Source organism: Rhinoderma darwinii, chromosome 7 (assembly GCF_050947455.1).
Source record: "Rhinoderma darwinii isolate aRhiDar2 chromosome 7, aRhiDar2.hap1, whole genome shotgun sequence".
Classification (NCBI taxonomy): Eukaryota; Metazoa; Chordata; class Amphibia; order Anura; family Rhinodermatidae; genus Rhinoderma; species Rhinoderma darwinii.
This window is the reverse complement of record NC_134693.1, coordinates 123,949,974-123,967,222: the sequence shown is the minus strand read 5'-3', so window position 1 is coordinate 123,967,222 and position 17,249 is coordinate 123,949,974.

Genomic DNA, 17,249 nt, shown 5'->3' with positions numbered 1-17,249 from the left:
ATAGAAAACAGCAGAATTGTGAATGCAGCTCTGGACTATAATATCAGCTGCAACTCAGGATCAGTACAAAATAAGCAGTGCAAGCAATGCAGTTACTTAACGTATACTGAAAAACAAAAAAATGTATTAAAATATTTTATATATATATATATATATATATACACTAACGTTCAAAAGTTTAGGGTCACTTAGAAATTTCCTTATTTTGCAAGAAAAGCACAGTTTTTTTTCAATGAATATAACATTAAATTAATCAGAAATACACTCTATACATTGATAATGTGCTAAATGACTATTCTAGCGGCAAACGTCTGGTTTTTAATGCAATATCTACATAGGTGTATGGAGGCCCATTTCCAGCAACCATCACTCCAGTGTTCTAATGGTACATTGTGTTTACTAACTGTGTTAGAAGGCTAATGGATGATTAGAAAACACTTGAAACCCTTGTGCAATTATGTTAGCACCGCTGTAAACATTTTTGCTGTTTAGAGGAGCTATAAAACTGACCTTCCTTTGAGCTAGTTGAGAATCTGGAGCATTACATTTGTGGGTTCGATTAAACTCTCAAAATGGCTAGAAAAGAGAGCTTTCATGTGAAACTCGACAGTCTATTCTTGTTCTTAGAAATGAAGGCTATTCCATGCGAGAAATTGCCAAGAAACTGAAGATTTCCTACAACGGTGTGTACTACTCCCTTCAGAGGACAGTACACACAGGCTCTAACCAGAGTAGAAAGAGAAGTGGGAGGCCCCGCTGCACAACTGAGCAACAAGACAAGTACATTAGAGTCTCTAGTTTGAGAAATAGACGCCTCACAGGTCCTCAACTGGCAGCTTCATTAAATAGTACCGGCAAAACGCCAGTGTCAACGTCTACAGTGAAGAGGCGACTCCGGGATGCTGGCCTTCAGGGCAGAGTGGCAAAGAAAAAGCCATATCTGAGACTGGCTAATAAAAGGAAAAGATTAATATGGGCAAAAGCACACAGACATTGGACAGAGGAAGATTGGAAAAAAGTGTTATGGACAGTCGAATCGAAGTTTGAGGTGTTTGGATCACACAGAAGAACATTTGTGAGACGTAGAACAACTGAAAAGATGCTGGAAGAGTGCCTGACGCCATCTGTCAAGCATGGTGGAGGTAATGTGATGGTCTGGGGTTGCTTTGGTGCTGGTAAAGTGGGAGATTTGTACAAGGTAAAAGGGATTTTGAATAAAGAATGCTATCACTCCATTTTGCAACGTCATGTCATACCCTGTGGACAGCGCTTGATTGGAGCCAATTTCATCCTACAACAGGACAATGACCCAAAGCACACCCCCAAATTATGCAAGAACTATTTAGGGAAGAAGCAAGGCAGCTGGTATTCTATCTGTAATGGAGTGGCCAGCGCAGTCACCAGATCTCAACCCCATAGAGCTGTTGTGGGAGCAGCTTGACCGTATGGTACGCAAGAAGTGCCCATCATGCCAATCCAACTTGTGGGAGGGGCTTCTGGAAGCATGGGGTGAAATTTCTCCCGATTACCTCAGCAAATTAACAGCTAGAATGCCAAAGGTCTGCAATGCTGTAATTGCTGCAAATGGAGCATTCTTTGACGAAAGCAAAGCTTGAAGGAGAAAATTATTATTTAAAATAAAAATCATTATTTCTAACCTTGTCAATGTCTTGACTATATTTTTTAGTCATTTTGCAACTCATTTGATAAATATAAGTGTGAGTTTTCATTGAAAACAAAAAATTGTCTCGGTGACCCCAAACTTTTGAACGGTAGTGTGTATATATATATATATATATATATATATATATATATATATTTTTATATATATATATATATATATATATATATATATATATATACATACTATATGGACAATAGTATAAATCCATAGATATAATTAATATAGAGTTGGTCCCCGCTTTGCAACTAAAACAGCTTCCACTCTTATGTTTTGGCATACTGAAGCATTAAGGGTATGTTCACACGGCTTATTTTCGCCCGTTTTTCGGGCCGTAAATGGCCGAAAAACTGCCCAAAAATCGGAAGCAGAACGCCTCCAAACATCTGCCCACTGATTTCAATGGGAAAAACTGTGTTCTGTTCCGACGTCCCGTTTTTTATGCGGCCGTTATTAAAAACTAAAAAAGAAGTGTATGTCACTTCTTGAGCCATTTTGGAGCCGTTTTTCATTGACTCTATAGAAAAACATCTCCAAAAACGGGCGTAAAAAATGCTGCAAAAAACACGAGTTGCTATATAAATGGCTGAAAATCAGCAGCTGTTTTCCCTTAAAAACAGCTCTGTAATTTCAGGCGTTTTTTAGTAAGCGTGTGCACATACCCTTCAGGCTATGTACACCTTTAAATAGTTTTCTTTTTTTTAATAATACATTTTTCGATATTTTTTTTTTTTTTAGATATAGTTGCTTGGTATTCTGTATACAGAGAATCTGGGAGTGTCCCGCTGAATCAGGAAGGTATGGGTTCATGTCAATGGGTCCTGCGTGTCTCTGACTCACAAAAATCAAGCTGCTAACGATCACATCGAAGTTCATAACATAGATGTGATCGGTTACAGGTAGATCCTGTTTGACCTTTCACTGAACCCATCAGTCCTGCGGACCTGACAAATTTAGGTCTTAGCGCACGATACAGCTGCTCTGTATACAGGACACAAAGCAGCTGTGTCTCAAAAATTAAAAATTATTTGTAATAAAAAGTATTTTGAAAGTTACACCAATCACACTGATTGTGGTGATACCAAATTTATATAGATTTTGTATGTTTTACTACTTTTACACTGTAAAAACACTTATTTTCAAAATTATTTGTTTTTGTGTCGCCATGTTTCAAGAGCCATAATTGTTTTATTTTTACGCCGATGCAGCTGTTTGAGGGCTTGTTTTTTGCGAGACGATTTCTAGTTTTTATTGGTACCATTTTGGAGTACATGCGACTTTTTGATCACTTTTTATCACATTTTTTGAAAGCAGGATGAAGAGAAAACTGCAATTCTGGCATTGTTTTTCATTTTATTTTTTTATGGCGTTCACTGTGCGGTTAAATAATGTAATCACTTTATAAGTAGGGTCATTACGGACGTGGCAATACCAAATATGTGTAATGTTTAAATTTTATTTTATTTTTTCATATTAAAGTATTTTATAAGGGAAAAAGTGGATTTTTCATGTTTTTTTATTTGGGATTTTTATTTATTTATTATTAACTTTATTAAACTTTTTGATAACTTTATTTTTAGTCCTACTAGGGGACTTCACTATGCGATCTCCTGGTCGCTTTTTTAATACACTGCAATACTTCTGTATTGCATCGTATTATTCCCTGTCAGTGTAAAACTGACAGGCACCTGCTAGGTCATGCCTCAGGCATGTCTTAGCAGGCATCCACCACAGGCAGACTTGTGGGACTTTGTTAGGCCCCCGGCTGCCGTAGAAGCCATTGGCACCCTGCGATGGCAATTGCAGGGTGCCGATGGGGTGAGAAAGGGAGCACCCTCCCTCCAAAACCACTTGGATGTGGCGCTGGCTATTGAGCGCTGCATCTAAGGAGTTAAACGGGTGAGATCGATGTTGAAATCAATCCGGCCTGTTAGTGCAGGTGTCCAGCTGTCTTTAGACCACCCGACACCCGCTTTGAAAAGCCGGTGCTCTGGCATAAGTACCCTTAATGGCCGCCGTGAAAATGCATATTGACGGTCGTTAAGGAGTTAAGATTTTCCTTCACTGGAACTAAGGGGCCGACCCCTGAAAAACAACCCCATAGCATTATTCCTCCTCCACTAAACTTTACAGTTGGCACAATGCAGTCAGGCAGGTAACGTTCTCCTGGCATTCACCAAACTCAGATTCATCCATCAAACTGTCAGATAGAGAAGCGTGATTCATCACTGCTCCAGAGTCCAGTGGTGGCGGCTTTACACCACTCCACCCCACGCTTGGCATTGATGTAAGGCTTGCATTTAGCTGCTCGGCCATTGGAACCCATGTCATGAAGCTCCAGGGGCACAGTTTTTATGCTGATGTTAATGACAGAGGAGGTTTGGGACTCCGCAGTATTTGAGTCAGCAGAGCGTTGGTGACTTTTATGCACTTTGCACAGTAACACCCTGCTCTGTAACTTTACGTGGTCTCTACTTCGTGGTTGAGTTGCCGTGGTTCCTAAACGCTCCCACTTTGCAATAATATCACTCACAGGTGATCGTAGTATATCTAGAAGGGAAGAAATTTCAGGAACTGACTTTTTACAATGGTGGCGTCCTATTACAGGACCGCGCTGGAAGTCAGTGATCTCTTTAGAACGACCCTTTCTATCACTAATGTTTGTAAAGATGACTGCATGACGAGGTATTCTGGCAATGGGACTAAATGAAACACCTGAATTCAATGATTAAGGGGTGTGTCCCAAAACTTTTCTTCATATAGCGTATGTGCCCACTGAATGAATGGATTGCATGTTTCTACCCAAAATCAATTCACAGGTTGAAATCTTCAACATCTTTGGTTTCTTAATGCCTCTCTTCCCCACGGGGGGATCCATCACTGACAAACTTGTTAAAATTCTTAAGTTCCCTGAAGCAAGTACTTCACAAGAACTCTAATAAAAAGCTACATTTCAAGCAAGTATAAAGTGAGTGTGAAATAATTTTCAGGCTTTTCACAAGGAGTTTGGAAACTGTAAGAGAAGCAAAGGCACTAAGTATATACTTAGATATTTTTCAGCCTCTAATGCTGACAACTTGATCAAACGCGTGTACATGAACTGTGTCGTGCATCGCCACAACTAATAGACTCAATTAGACATTCATTTTGATACAGCTTCTATAGAGGGAGGGTCATTCATCAAAGCTTCCAGGTTATAAAGCCTGGGATAAAAAAAAAAAATTCTGCTTTCATTTATGAAGGATAAAAATCCTGTTGATCTTAATGTTAGTGCCGCTTGCCGTACAATTGGAACATTTCTAAATGGAGAAGATGCCAATTAACGGAAAAGGAAGCTCAACAAATCATAAACTGTAATCTTTATTTTCCTTGCTTGACAATGCAAAGACTGAGACTGTACAGTAAAGGCAACGCAAGTCACAAGACATTACTGAATTCACATTTTAAGGGCCTTTGCTGATGCCAGTACATAGAGATTATATATGATTCGTTTTTACTTATTTTTGTGGATTCATATTTGGTCAACATGTATATATTATGTAACTGTTAGGCTTTGTTCACATCTGTGTCAGTTGCGTTGGAGCTTTCCGTCAGAACGAAACCCTGACCGAGACAAACGGAAACCATAGGTTTCCGTTTGCATCACCATTGATTTCAATGGTGACGGATCTGGTGCAAATGTTTGCCGTTTGTCCTAGTTGTGCAAGGGTTCCATCATTTTGATGAAATGAATAGCGCAGTCGACTACAGTATTGATTTAGTCAAAACGAAGACGCGCTGCCGACATGATAATGTATTGGGACGAGCGATCGGAGTAACGAGCGCTCGTCCCCATACTAGCTCCTTGTGAAAGGAGCAAACGAGCGCCGATCTACGACCTGTCTCATTGATCGGTGCTTGTTTGCACGGCCCAGGACAGGCCGTATAAAAGTACCTTAAGTGACACCTCTATCTTATTCTAAACATCGATAAGGTACGATAGCAACACAATACACTATACAAACAGATAAGGTTTTGTATGCAGCTCTCCTGACCCTCCCTGGATTTTGGGGGAGGGGCTGTACTTCATCACTTCCTGAAGACTGTGATAGTCTATAAGATTTCTCTGTCATTTTACACCCATCAATTTCAGCTACCAGAAAGCACACACACCCTGCTGTACTGACTACACAGGAAATATAGAAAGGAAGTATGTGTGTCCAATATGGCTGCCCCAGGAAGGTTGTACAAATAAAAGTTAAATAGCTACAACATTTGAAAAAGAGACCAAACACATTATTTATCATCTTTATACTTAATACGAATTAATGAAACTGAAATTAAATACATGACACAATCTCTTTAACATATACCAAGGCCATTCATTTTTTCATTCTGGTCCCTCAAATGCAAGTTTCCAATGCAGTATTACCAGTATTATGAGCGGCGTGGAATCAGGGGACGGGCAGAGTAGAAAGTCTGTGAGGTGAAGCTTCAGCCAATAGCTGCAGAGCACTGAGTGATGTCAGAGAAATGGCATTATTTTGGCAACTTCTCCCATACAACCCAGTTACATGCAGCCATTTTGTTATTTCCTGTGGTGTTAAGGACTTATACTGTACAGAACACCTTGTGAACCTGCATTTTGGGACCAGGCCCTAGTTAATACATTTTTACTAATTATTAACATTTGCCACTTTAAGGCCGGGTTCACACGTTGCGTAAAAACTGCAGATTTTCTGCACTTACCTAAACCCATTTAAACATGCAGACTTGCATAAACCAATCACACATGCACATATATTCCTGACATTGTATTGAGAAAAGACGCTCCAAGGGAATTGTACATATTGTTAAAAGTAAAAGTTAAAGTGGTTATTCCAACTTTCTGAGGGTTTTTTTCTGTGGCATTCCTCCGGGGGCTCTACCATCACATTATAACTATCCCCACTTTACAATTGGATGCTTTGGGGGAGTTCCTGGGCGTAACGGGGGTCGTGATTGAAAATGTCCTGCTTTTGTGATTGAAATGTTGGCAGGTAATGTAATATGCTCCAATGCAACGAACACCTGCTGAGAAATACAGCGCTGCTCCTGTACAAGTCCAGATAGCAGCTACTGTACCATTATTCACTGTCACTTTTCTGGAAATAAATGGGATAGAAAAACTCTAGTACGTCAGTCACATTGAGTGTAAACTGAAGTCCATGCCCCTATATGTTAATAAAAAAATAAGAATAATCTGCTTTATTGTTATGAAGAATTCAAAATTAATAAACTGGAAAATGCAATAATAAAAATGTTACTTTATATGGCAGCTGCCTTGACATTAACTGGAATGAATCTCTTCAGTGGAAACAATGCATGTACTCCTGAAAGAATTTTTCACAATATGCCCGTCTCCTTTGGGCACTTGGAGCAGGGTATGGTGCCTTTCAGTAGGCCACACATATAACTGTTCCACGCAGGGCTAGATCAATATTGGGCACGGTATTCAGCATCCAGCCTCCATTTTTGGTGGAGTAAAGGAAACAGTGAATACATGTATTTAAGTATCTCCATTAATGGGGCTAAGGCGATTCTTGTGTTGGTGGCACCCTATCCCTTACAGTGGTTACGCCAAGGATAAACTCTCGATGCTGTTTTTGGACAGCATTATATTTTAAGTTAAGAAACTCTTATGAGTGATATTGTTAAGTTGTATGAATGATTTTTGGAGATGGTGGACCCTAGTTGATGGAGTATATGTAACCAATTGTACCCAACAAGGGCTGAGAGAGATTGTCTCTAAAAGTGGTGATATAGTGTATTACATCATAATATTTAGACAACCCTATTAGTCATCTATATCAATTAGAGAAATCCACAATAAGAAAACCAAGCGTAACTTGATGCATAGATCGAAGGCAATTGGAGAAACCTACAGGCAGAAAAACGATCAACTATAGCACAGACGTGGTGAGTATAAAAATACAAATTTTATTGAAGATAGATACAAAGAGTTAAAAAAAAAATGTCACACAATGGAAAGAAGGCGTCCACCTGTGCAAGACCAGATAACATGTATAAAGAGTATGGACATACATACATGTGGAAATACAGGCGCATATGTGAACAAAAGTCCAAAAAAAGGACACCCTGGCTGTGTCCAGAATGTACCAAAATGATCGATATATGTATCAGTGGCAATTAAAAGTAAAGTGCTAAGGTGCAGGTAGCAAAACATGTAACCAGGGCCGGCCTTAGGTTGGATGGCGCCCTGTGCGTGATTCTCTATTGCTGGCCCCCACAAAACAAAGAAATTAACCACATATATATATATATATATATATTTTTTTTTTTTTTTTTTTTTTATTTTTTTTTTAAATATATTGTAGCAGTGCAGCTACTGGACAGTGCAGAAACTGTCAGGTTTTAAGCAACCAGGGAACATGTACAAAAGGGAGGGTTTTCTCTGCTGTTGCTTGGGCGTAAAGCCCGGAATAGGGCCTGGTTTGCTGGACTGTGAATGAGAAGGGCGGCTTCCACTCCATACAGACAGTCCATGTCTTGGACGGTCTGATGAGCCTAGTTAGGCTTCACCTGAGGCGGCTCTTTAATTCAGGTGTGTGCAGTTCACACAGGGCTCTCAGTCTGGGGAAGACAGGCATGCTAGCCTGTGATAGTCACCACCGTGTAAGGTAAAGCTGCCTATGTTTTGAGGTGCTGGGCACAAGGCTCAGTGTCTCTTAGTGTGGGACACTTAATGGTTAGTTAGAGGCTGGATGGCCTAGGGTTTGTTTTGGACTGCTATGTAAAACCATCTTTGATATGTGAAGACAATAAAGCTAGCTGCGACTGGTTTAAACTTTTATTCAATGAGTTGGAGTTAAATTTCTGTGTGTGCCAACCATCTCACCCTGAAGATGGCGATCCGGTGAGCTAAGTGGTCCCCAAGATGTATATATATATATACACTACCGTTCAAAAGTTTGGGGCCACCCAGACAATTTTGTGTTTTCCATGAAAACTCACACTTATATTTATCAAATGAGTTGCAAAATGACTAGAAAATATAGTCAAGACATTGACAAGGTTAGAAATAATGATTTTTATTTCAAATAATAATTTTCTCCTTCAAACTTTGCTTTCGTCAAAGAATGCTCCATTTGCAGCAATTACAGCATTGCAGACCTTTGGCATTCTAGCTGTTAATTTGCTGAGGTAATCGGGAGAAATTTCACCCCATGCTTCCAGAAGCCCCTCCCACAAGTTGGATTGGCTTGATGGGCACTTCTTGCGTACCATACGGTCAAGCTGCTCCCACAACAGCTCTATGGGGTTGAGATCTGGTGACTGCGCTGGCCACTCCATTACAGATAGAATACCAGCTGCCTTGCTTCTTCCCTAAATAGTTCTTGCATAATTTGGAGGTGTGCTTTGGGTCATTGTCCTGTTGTAGGATGAAATTGGCTCCAATCAAGCGCTGTCCACAGGGTATGGCATGGCGTTGCAAAATGGAGTGATAGCCTTCCTTATTCAAAATCCCTTTTACCTTGTACAAATCTCCCACTTTACCAGCACCAAAGCAACCCCAGACCATCACATTACCTCCACCATGCTTGACAGATGGCGTCAGGCACTCTTCCAGCATCTTTTCAGTTGTTCTGCATCTCACAAATGTTCTTCTGTGTGATCCAAACACCTCAAACTTCGATTCGTCTGTCCATAACACTTTTTTCCAATCTTCCTCTGTCCAATGTCTGTGTGCTTTTGCCCATATTAATCTTTTCCTTTTATTAGCCAGTCTCAGATATGGCTTTTTCTTTGCCACTCTGCCCTGAAGGCCAGCATCCCGGAGTCGCCTCTTCACTGTAGACATTGACACTGGCGTTTTGCGGGTACTATTTAATAAAGCTGCCAGTTGAGGACCTGTGAGGTGTCTATTTCTCAAACTAGAGACTCTAATGTACTTGTCTTGTTGCTCAGTTGTGCAGCGGGGCCTCCCACTTCTCTTTCTACTCTGGTTAGAGCCTGTTTGTGCTGTCCTCTGAAGGGAATAGTACACACTGTTGTAGGAAATCTTCAGTTTCTTGGCAATTTCTCGCATGGAATAGCCTTCATTTCTAAGAACAAGAATAGATGTTGAGTTTCACATGAAAGCTCTCTTTTTCTAGCCATTTTGAGAGTTTAATCGAACCCACAAATATAATGATCCAGATTCTCAACTAGCTCAAAGGAAGGTCAGTTTTATAGCTCCTCTAAACAGCAAAATTGTTTACAGCTAACATAATTGCACAAGGGTTTTCAAGTGTTTTCTAATCATCAATTAGCCTTCTAACACAGTTATCAAACACAATGTACCATTAGAACACTGGTTCTGGAAATGGGCTTCTATACACCTATGTAGATATTGCATTAAAAACCAGACGTTTGCAGCTAGAATAGTCATTTAGCACATTAACAATGTATAGAGTGTATTTCTGATTAATTTAATGTTACCTTCATTGAAAAAAACTGTGCTTTTCTTGCAAAAATAAGCAAATTTCTAAGTGACCCTAAACTTTTGAACGGTAGTGTATATATAGACACGCACATACTAGAACATATATACTACACATACATAGAGGTACATATTTAGACATACAGGCAAATATACATACATTATATATATATATATGTATACACACACACACACACACACACACACACACACACACACACACACACACACACGAGGCATGTATACACACAAAATGGGTCTTGTATACAAATACATATAGGTAAATATATGGACATATAGGCCCAAATATACCCACGCAGGCACATATATACACAGAACAGATAGTCACCTTCAGTCAGTCACAGTGATAACTCTCTGAGTACAGATAATGTAGTAGAAGTTACCTACAGTCCTATGTAACACCACAGATAACACAGTGATAACTCTCTGATTACAGATAACGTAGTAGATGTTACCTGCAGTCCTATGTAACACCACAGATAACACAGTGATAACTCTCTGAGTACTTATAATGTAGATGTTACCTGCAATCCTATGTAAGACCACATATAACACAGTGATAACTCTCTGAGTACAGATAATGTAGTATATGTTACCTGCAGTCCTATGTAACACCACAGATAACACAGTGATCACTCTCTGAGTACAGATAATGTAGTAGATATTGCCTGCAGTCCTATGTAACACCACAGATAACACAGTGATAACTCTCTGAGTACAGATAATGTAGTAGTGTTACCTGCAGTCCTATGTAACACCACAGATAACACAGTGATAACTCTCTGATTACAGATAATGTAGTAAATGTTACCTGTAGTCTTATATAACACCACAGATAACACAGTGATAACTGAGTACAGATAATGTAGTATATGCACATACAAAAATATATACACATACAGATACATATCTAAGCACTTAGACCCACAAATACACACACACACCTGCAGTCCTACGTAACACCACAGATAACACAGTGATAACTCTCTGAGTACAGATAATGTAGTAGATGTTACCTGCAGTACTATGTAACACCACAGATAACACACAGTGATAACTCCCTGATTACAGATAATGTATTAGTGTTACCTGCAGTCCTACGTAACACCACAGATAACACACAGTGGCAATTCTCTGGCTGGGGATTCCAGTCCTAGAGGGAACACAATGGTGCAACTACCAGGGAGGGGGGCTGTGTGACACTACCAGGGAGGGGGGCTGTGTGACACTACCAGGGAGGGGGGCTGCGTGACAGGGAGGAGGGGGCTGTGTGGCACTACCTGGGAGGTGGGGGCTATGTCGCACTACCTTGAAGGGGGGCGCAGTGTGGCACTACCAGGACGAGGGGGCTGTGTGGCACTACCTGGGAGAGGGGGCTGTGTGGCACTACCTGGGAGAGGGGGCTGTGTGGTACTACCTTGGAGAGGAGGCTGTGTGGCACTACCTGGGAGGGGGGCTGTGTGGCACTACCTGGGAGGGGGGCTGTGTGGCACTACCTGGGAGGGGGGCTGCATGGCACTACTTGGGAGGGGGGCTGTGTGGCACTATCTACGGAGGGTGTTAAACTTATGGGGGTACAAACTGGGGGCCTAACTTTTACATGGGGGCATAAACAGCGCCTAACGTCTATATGGGGGCACAAAGTGAAATTTTCTGCCATTTTACTGCCGCCGTGAGTTCCCCCACAAAATGGCCTACTAAGTCTTGTGTCGCCCAAGGACCCACATAAACCTGGAGCCGGCCCTGATACTTACCACTCTCCTCACAGACGTTCCTGCGCTGGGGGCTTCTGTCATCTCTGTTCTGTGTATACACAGAGTGACTGCAGCGGTAACATCACGTCGACAGTACATCACCGCCGCAGCTAATTACGGGTCTCAGCTGAACGCTGCTGAGGCTATTAATAGGCTGTAGTGGTGGTGTACAGTCAACATGATGTCACCGCTATATACAAACAGAGAACAGATCTGACGGGAGCCTCCAGTGCAGGAACGTCTGGGAGGAGAGAGGTAAGTATAAGTTCTTTTTTTTATTTTAACTCCTCCTGCTGCTTCAACAAAATGTTTAATTTGTATTCCGGACAACTACTTTAAAGGCTATGACCACCTTTGAAATCTTTTTTTTTTATTATTTTTTTTAAATAATCAGTGTGTTTTATGCAACTTTCTAAATGGTAGCACTATTTGGATAAATAAAATTATAAAATATCGAAAATATTATAAATAATAATAATAATAAAAATATATATAAAAAAAAAATATATATATAAAAATCACAAGATCCAAGTAACGAAAAATAATAAAATAGATAAATCCATAATAGCAATAAACTATTGGATACCAGCTCCACATCCGGTTGTAACAAATTTATGAGTTAATTTATATATATATTTCAGATCTCCAGCAGGTCACAGAGCTAATAGTGGCAATGTTAGTGCATTTGCACTTGTACTAAGCAATGACATTACTGCAGTCTGCACTGTGTATCAAACAGAAGCAGGTTGCATTTTGAATAAAATACAGTTATATCGTCACATTACAGTATATATCCCTAAAGACATAAACCAGTGACTAATCAAAACCTTACTAGGGAAAACAAACGAGGTATTTCAAACACTCAGTGAATTTAACTTTCTAAATGAATACTTTTTATTAAAAACAATGTTTACTTTTTGAGATACAGCTGCTTTGTATTCTGTATACAGAGCAGCCATATCTAGCGCTGAGACCTGAATCCGTCAGGCCAGGGGACTGACGGGTTCAGTGTCAGCAGGTCCTCTGTCTTTAACACGCAGGATCCACCTGTTATTGATCACATCTAAGTTATGAACCGTCGATACGCAGGACCCGCTGACACTGAACCCGTCAGTCCCACTGACCTGACAGACTCAGGTCTCAGCGCTAGGCACTGCTGCTCTGTATACAGAATACAAAACAGCTGTATCTCAAAAAGTAAAAATAGTTTAATAAGGCTCCGTTCACATGTGCGTCAGGGCTCCGTTCAGGCAATCCATCTGAGCTTTCTGTCAGAACGGAACCCTGACTGAATCAATACTGTAGTCGACTGCGCTTTTGATTCCATCAAAACGACGGAACCCTTGCACAATGGAGACAAACGCAAACCATTTGCACCGGATCCATCACCATTGAAATCAATGGTGATGCAAACGAAAACCTATGGTTTCCGTTTGTTTCAGTCCGGGCTCCATTCTGACGGAAAGCTCAGACGGAACGCCTGAACGGAGCCCTGACGCAGATGTGAACGAATCCTTAAATGTAATTACAAAGTTGCACCAAACATACAGATTTTTATAGAAAAAAATAAATAAAAAATCAAAGGTGTACATAGCTTTTCACGTAATCTGAACAGGGTTTAAAAAGGCAACAAATGGTAAATGTGCACTACGAAGGCACTGAATTCTTTATTAACACTTTAGTGCCTTTCAGTGCCACCATGGTGCCCATTTGCCACCTATTCCTCCTTTAGTGTCCTTCTGTTTGGTGGCCCCTTGATGCCGATTTGCCATTTACTGCCCCTGTAGCCTTTAGCATCTTTTGTCACAGAAGAACAATAAAGGGGCAACAAAATGGCAAATGGGCATCAAGGGGGCACTGAATAGAAGGACACTAAAGGGCCAATAAATGGCAAATGGGCACCAAGGTGGCACTGAATCCTCTGTCCATTTGCCATTATTGCCCTTTTTAGAAAACCATCAGTTCCCACATTCAAACAATGTCCAGTCAGTGACTTACCTGCTGGGCTTCCGGCAAACGCTTCCTGCTGGAGCTGGAGCCGCCTTGGAGAAAACGTTCCCTCGGTGTCTCCACCAGCCCTGGAAGCGCACAGGAAGCACAGTGTCTCCTCCCTGTCTTGCGTCCTGAATCATGTCATCACGCCTGTCTCGTCATTCAGGACGCTGGACAGGGTGAGCGGACGAGTGGTGGCCGGGTCGCGGGCAGCCAATATGAGGTCGGTGCAGTAAGTGAGTGGCGTCCCGAGTAGTGGCCATGGCGCGGGGCATGTACTCCCGGTGGCGCCCCCCACCTTACAGTGCGGTGGGCAGCGCCCTGTGCGACCGCACTGGTCGCACGTACCTAAGGCCGGCCATGCATGTAACCATAAACCACAAAGATACATATAAGTAAGGGCATATGGGGCACGAAACAATCAACTGGAAGGTCAGAGTGGCAATAAGTCTAAAGTGTGTAACACAGACACCTGTTGAAAATGGTGTACATACCTAAATTCATGGTCTTGCTCAGAAAGGCTGCCAACACCCGACACGCGTTTCGGCAAATGCCTTTGTGTGGGGGTGGTTTGATGTTGATGGAGGCCCAAATGGGGCAATTGTCACATTTGCCCTCCCTAAAAAGAATTTGACTCTGATTCCATGGCCTCCTTACTATGAGAAGGAGAATGGGATGCAAAAACAGCCGAGATGGCAGCTAGGTTAAATATACATTGTTGCACTTATGGAAAAAACTAGAACCAGAATCCAGCGCTTGGAAAAATTAAAAGGAAACGGCGTTCCACTTTTATTGATGTAACAAATAGTTAAAAAGAGAAGTACTAAATAAATCAAAGTGCAAATGAGTAGAGGGGGGAAGGTTGAATATGCGTCAGTTTATTTCGCCTACGCGTTTCTGACACGTCCTATGTCCTTAATCATGGCATGCATGCCCTTTGATTTATTTACTAGTACTCTTTTTAACTATTTGTTACATCAATAGAAGTGGAACGCCGTTTCCTTTTAACTATTCCAAGCGCTGGATTCTGGTTCTATTTTTTTCTCTATTGTTTGCCGCTGCCCGTGCGGGACTCCCGACGCTGTCTGTCCATAGACACAACTAATGGTGAGCTGGAGGATTCCCTCCCCTCCTCTTTCTAAACTTGTTCATTGTTGCACTAACTGTTAGACTTGTCTAAGTTCTCCAGTCAATTTACTTTGACAAAAGAACTTCATTAAACTCTCTTTTCAGCTTGTGTATTTCTTTGACCTTGTAAAAAAAAACTTTTCTTAATCAAGTTAACAATTCTCATAATATGTGGTCAATATTAAAGTGTAAAGCTGTATATTATCACTACAATTAGCTCAAATGTTAATTAAAACCTTTTCAGAGAAAACAATGTGGTATACATACTAAACATTACACGACCTTGATGCTTGGGAAGACGGGAATTGTATGTACTGTTCTTACACTGTGATTTGATTGTTGGTTGTCGACAATATGTTCCCCTTAAGGAATTAATCTAAGGGTGTAGTGAGCATTTGGACTCCACATGTGTTTCATACATTTTATTAGAATTGATCAGTGAAAATAAAAATGACATTTCTTTCCAATACAATTTTTTTATTTTCTCAACAAATAAAAGGAGAAAAAGCACCCCAACAGTTGTAAAGCAATTTCTCCCGAGTATGGCAATACCCTATATGTGGCCACAAACTGCTGTTTGGGTACATGGCAGGGCTCAGAAGAGAAGGAGTACCATTTGGCTTTTGGAGTACAGATTTTGCTGGATTGTTTTTTTGGCACCATGTCACTTTTGCAAAGCCCCTGTGGGACCAAAAAAGTGAAAACTCCCCAAAAGTGACTCCATTTGAGGATCTAAACCCCTTGAGGAATTCATCTAGGGGTGTAGTGAGCATTTTTCATAGATTTTATTAGAATTGGGCAATGATAATAAAAATGTAAAGAATCTGCCAGACACAACTTCTGTGTCGACGCCCATAGGTAATCAGTCTGCACCTGCTTCTATGTCTGTGAGACTGACTCCATCTTCCACCACCCAGGATGGCAGGTTTAGGAGTGGGAGAGCCTATCACAGCCTGGCCAGACGGAGCTAGTTCCCGCCCTCTGTCTATTTATACCTGCCTTTCCTGTTCCTCCTTTGCTTGTGATACTTCTCTGTTGGTTTCCTGGCCCTGCTGCAGCTTCTTGAACTACTGATCCTCTGCTTGTGATTGACCTTGGCTTTTCTGACCACTCTTCTGCTCTGCGTTTTTGTACCTCACTCATCTCCTGGTTTGACTCGGCTCGTTCACCTCGCTTGTTGCTCACGGTGTTCCCGTGGGCAACTTCCCCATTTCCCTGGCTTCTTTGTACCCTTGTCTGTTTGTCTGTCGTGTACCTATTGAGTGTAGGGACCGTTGCCCAGTTGTACCCCGTCGCCTAGGGCGGGTCGTTGCAAGTAGGCAGGGATTGAGTGGCGGGTAGATTAGGGCTCACTTGTCTGTTTCCCTACCCCGACATTACAAAAAATTACATTTTTCTACAATAAGACGTAGCTTTAGCTCAAAGTCTTTAATTTTCTCAACAAATAAAAGGAGAATAAGCAAGTCGGCAGCCCTGCGATACGGCACAAGCTGGGCACTGAAATGTCATATCTAGGGAAAAATTGCGCTATCCGCGGCATACAAACTAAACATTACATGACCTTGATGCTTGGGAAGTTGGGAATTGTATGTACTGTTCTTACACTGTGATTTGATTTTTGATTGGTGACAATATGTTGATTTTTTTTCTTTTTCAATGCAGTTATACAAGATACATCACTTATCACCACTAAAAGAGGGCACCAGTGCTTGCACCCCATTATACATTTGGTACCCGATACTTTGAAAAGGCATCTGTACAGCTAAAGTAGCTGGTTTAGTGATTGGGCAGCGTTATTTAGAAAACTTGGCAGTGTGTCCTTACTCCAGCCACGTCCGGATGACAGGGCAACCAGCGCCCACTGTACCAAGTACCAAGCTATTGCGGCCCCAAAAACATAATCGTGTGCATGGAGACTTTATTTATTTATTTTATTTTACACCTTATTTTTCCAATTTAACTGGGGCTCCACAGCGGGAAATCAACCCTCTTATAGTGCCTATTGTCACTTATAGGGCTTTGCTGGGTCTAGTAAGACCCAGCAGCAGCCCACCACTAATGGCACCCGACAATCATGTGACCAGTCACTGCTGCTGCCTCTGTTCTATACATAGCACTCCTTGAGCGCTGTGTAGAAGTGATCAGAGAAGAATGAAGCAGTGAAAGCTGCTTTTATCTTCTCCTCAGGGTCCCCAGCAGTCACTGACTGCCA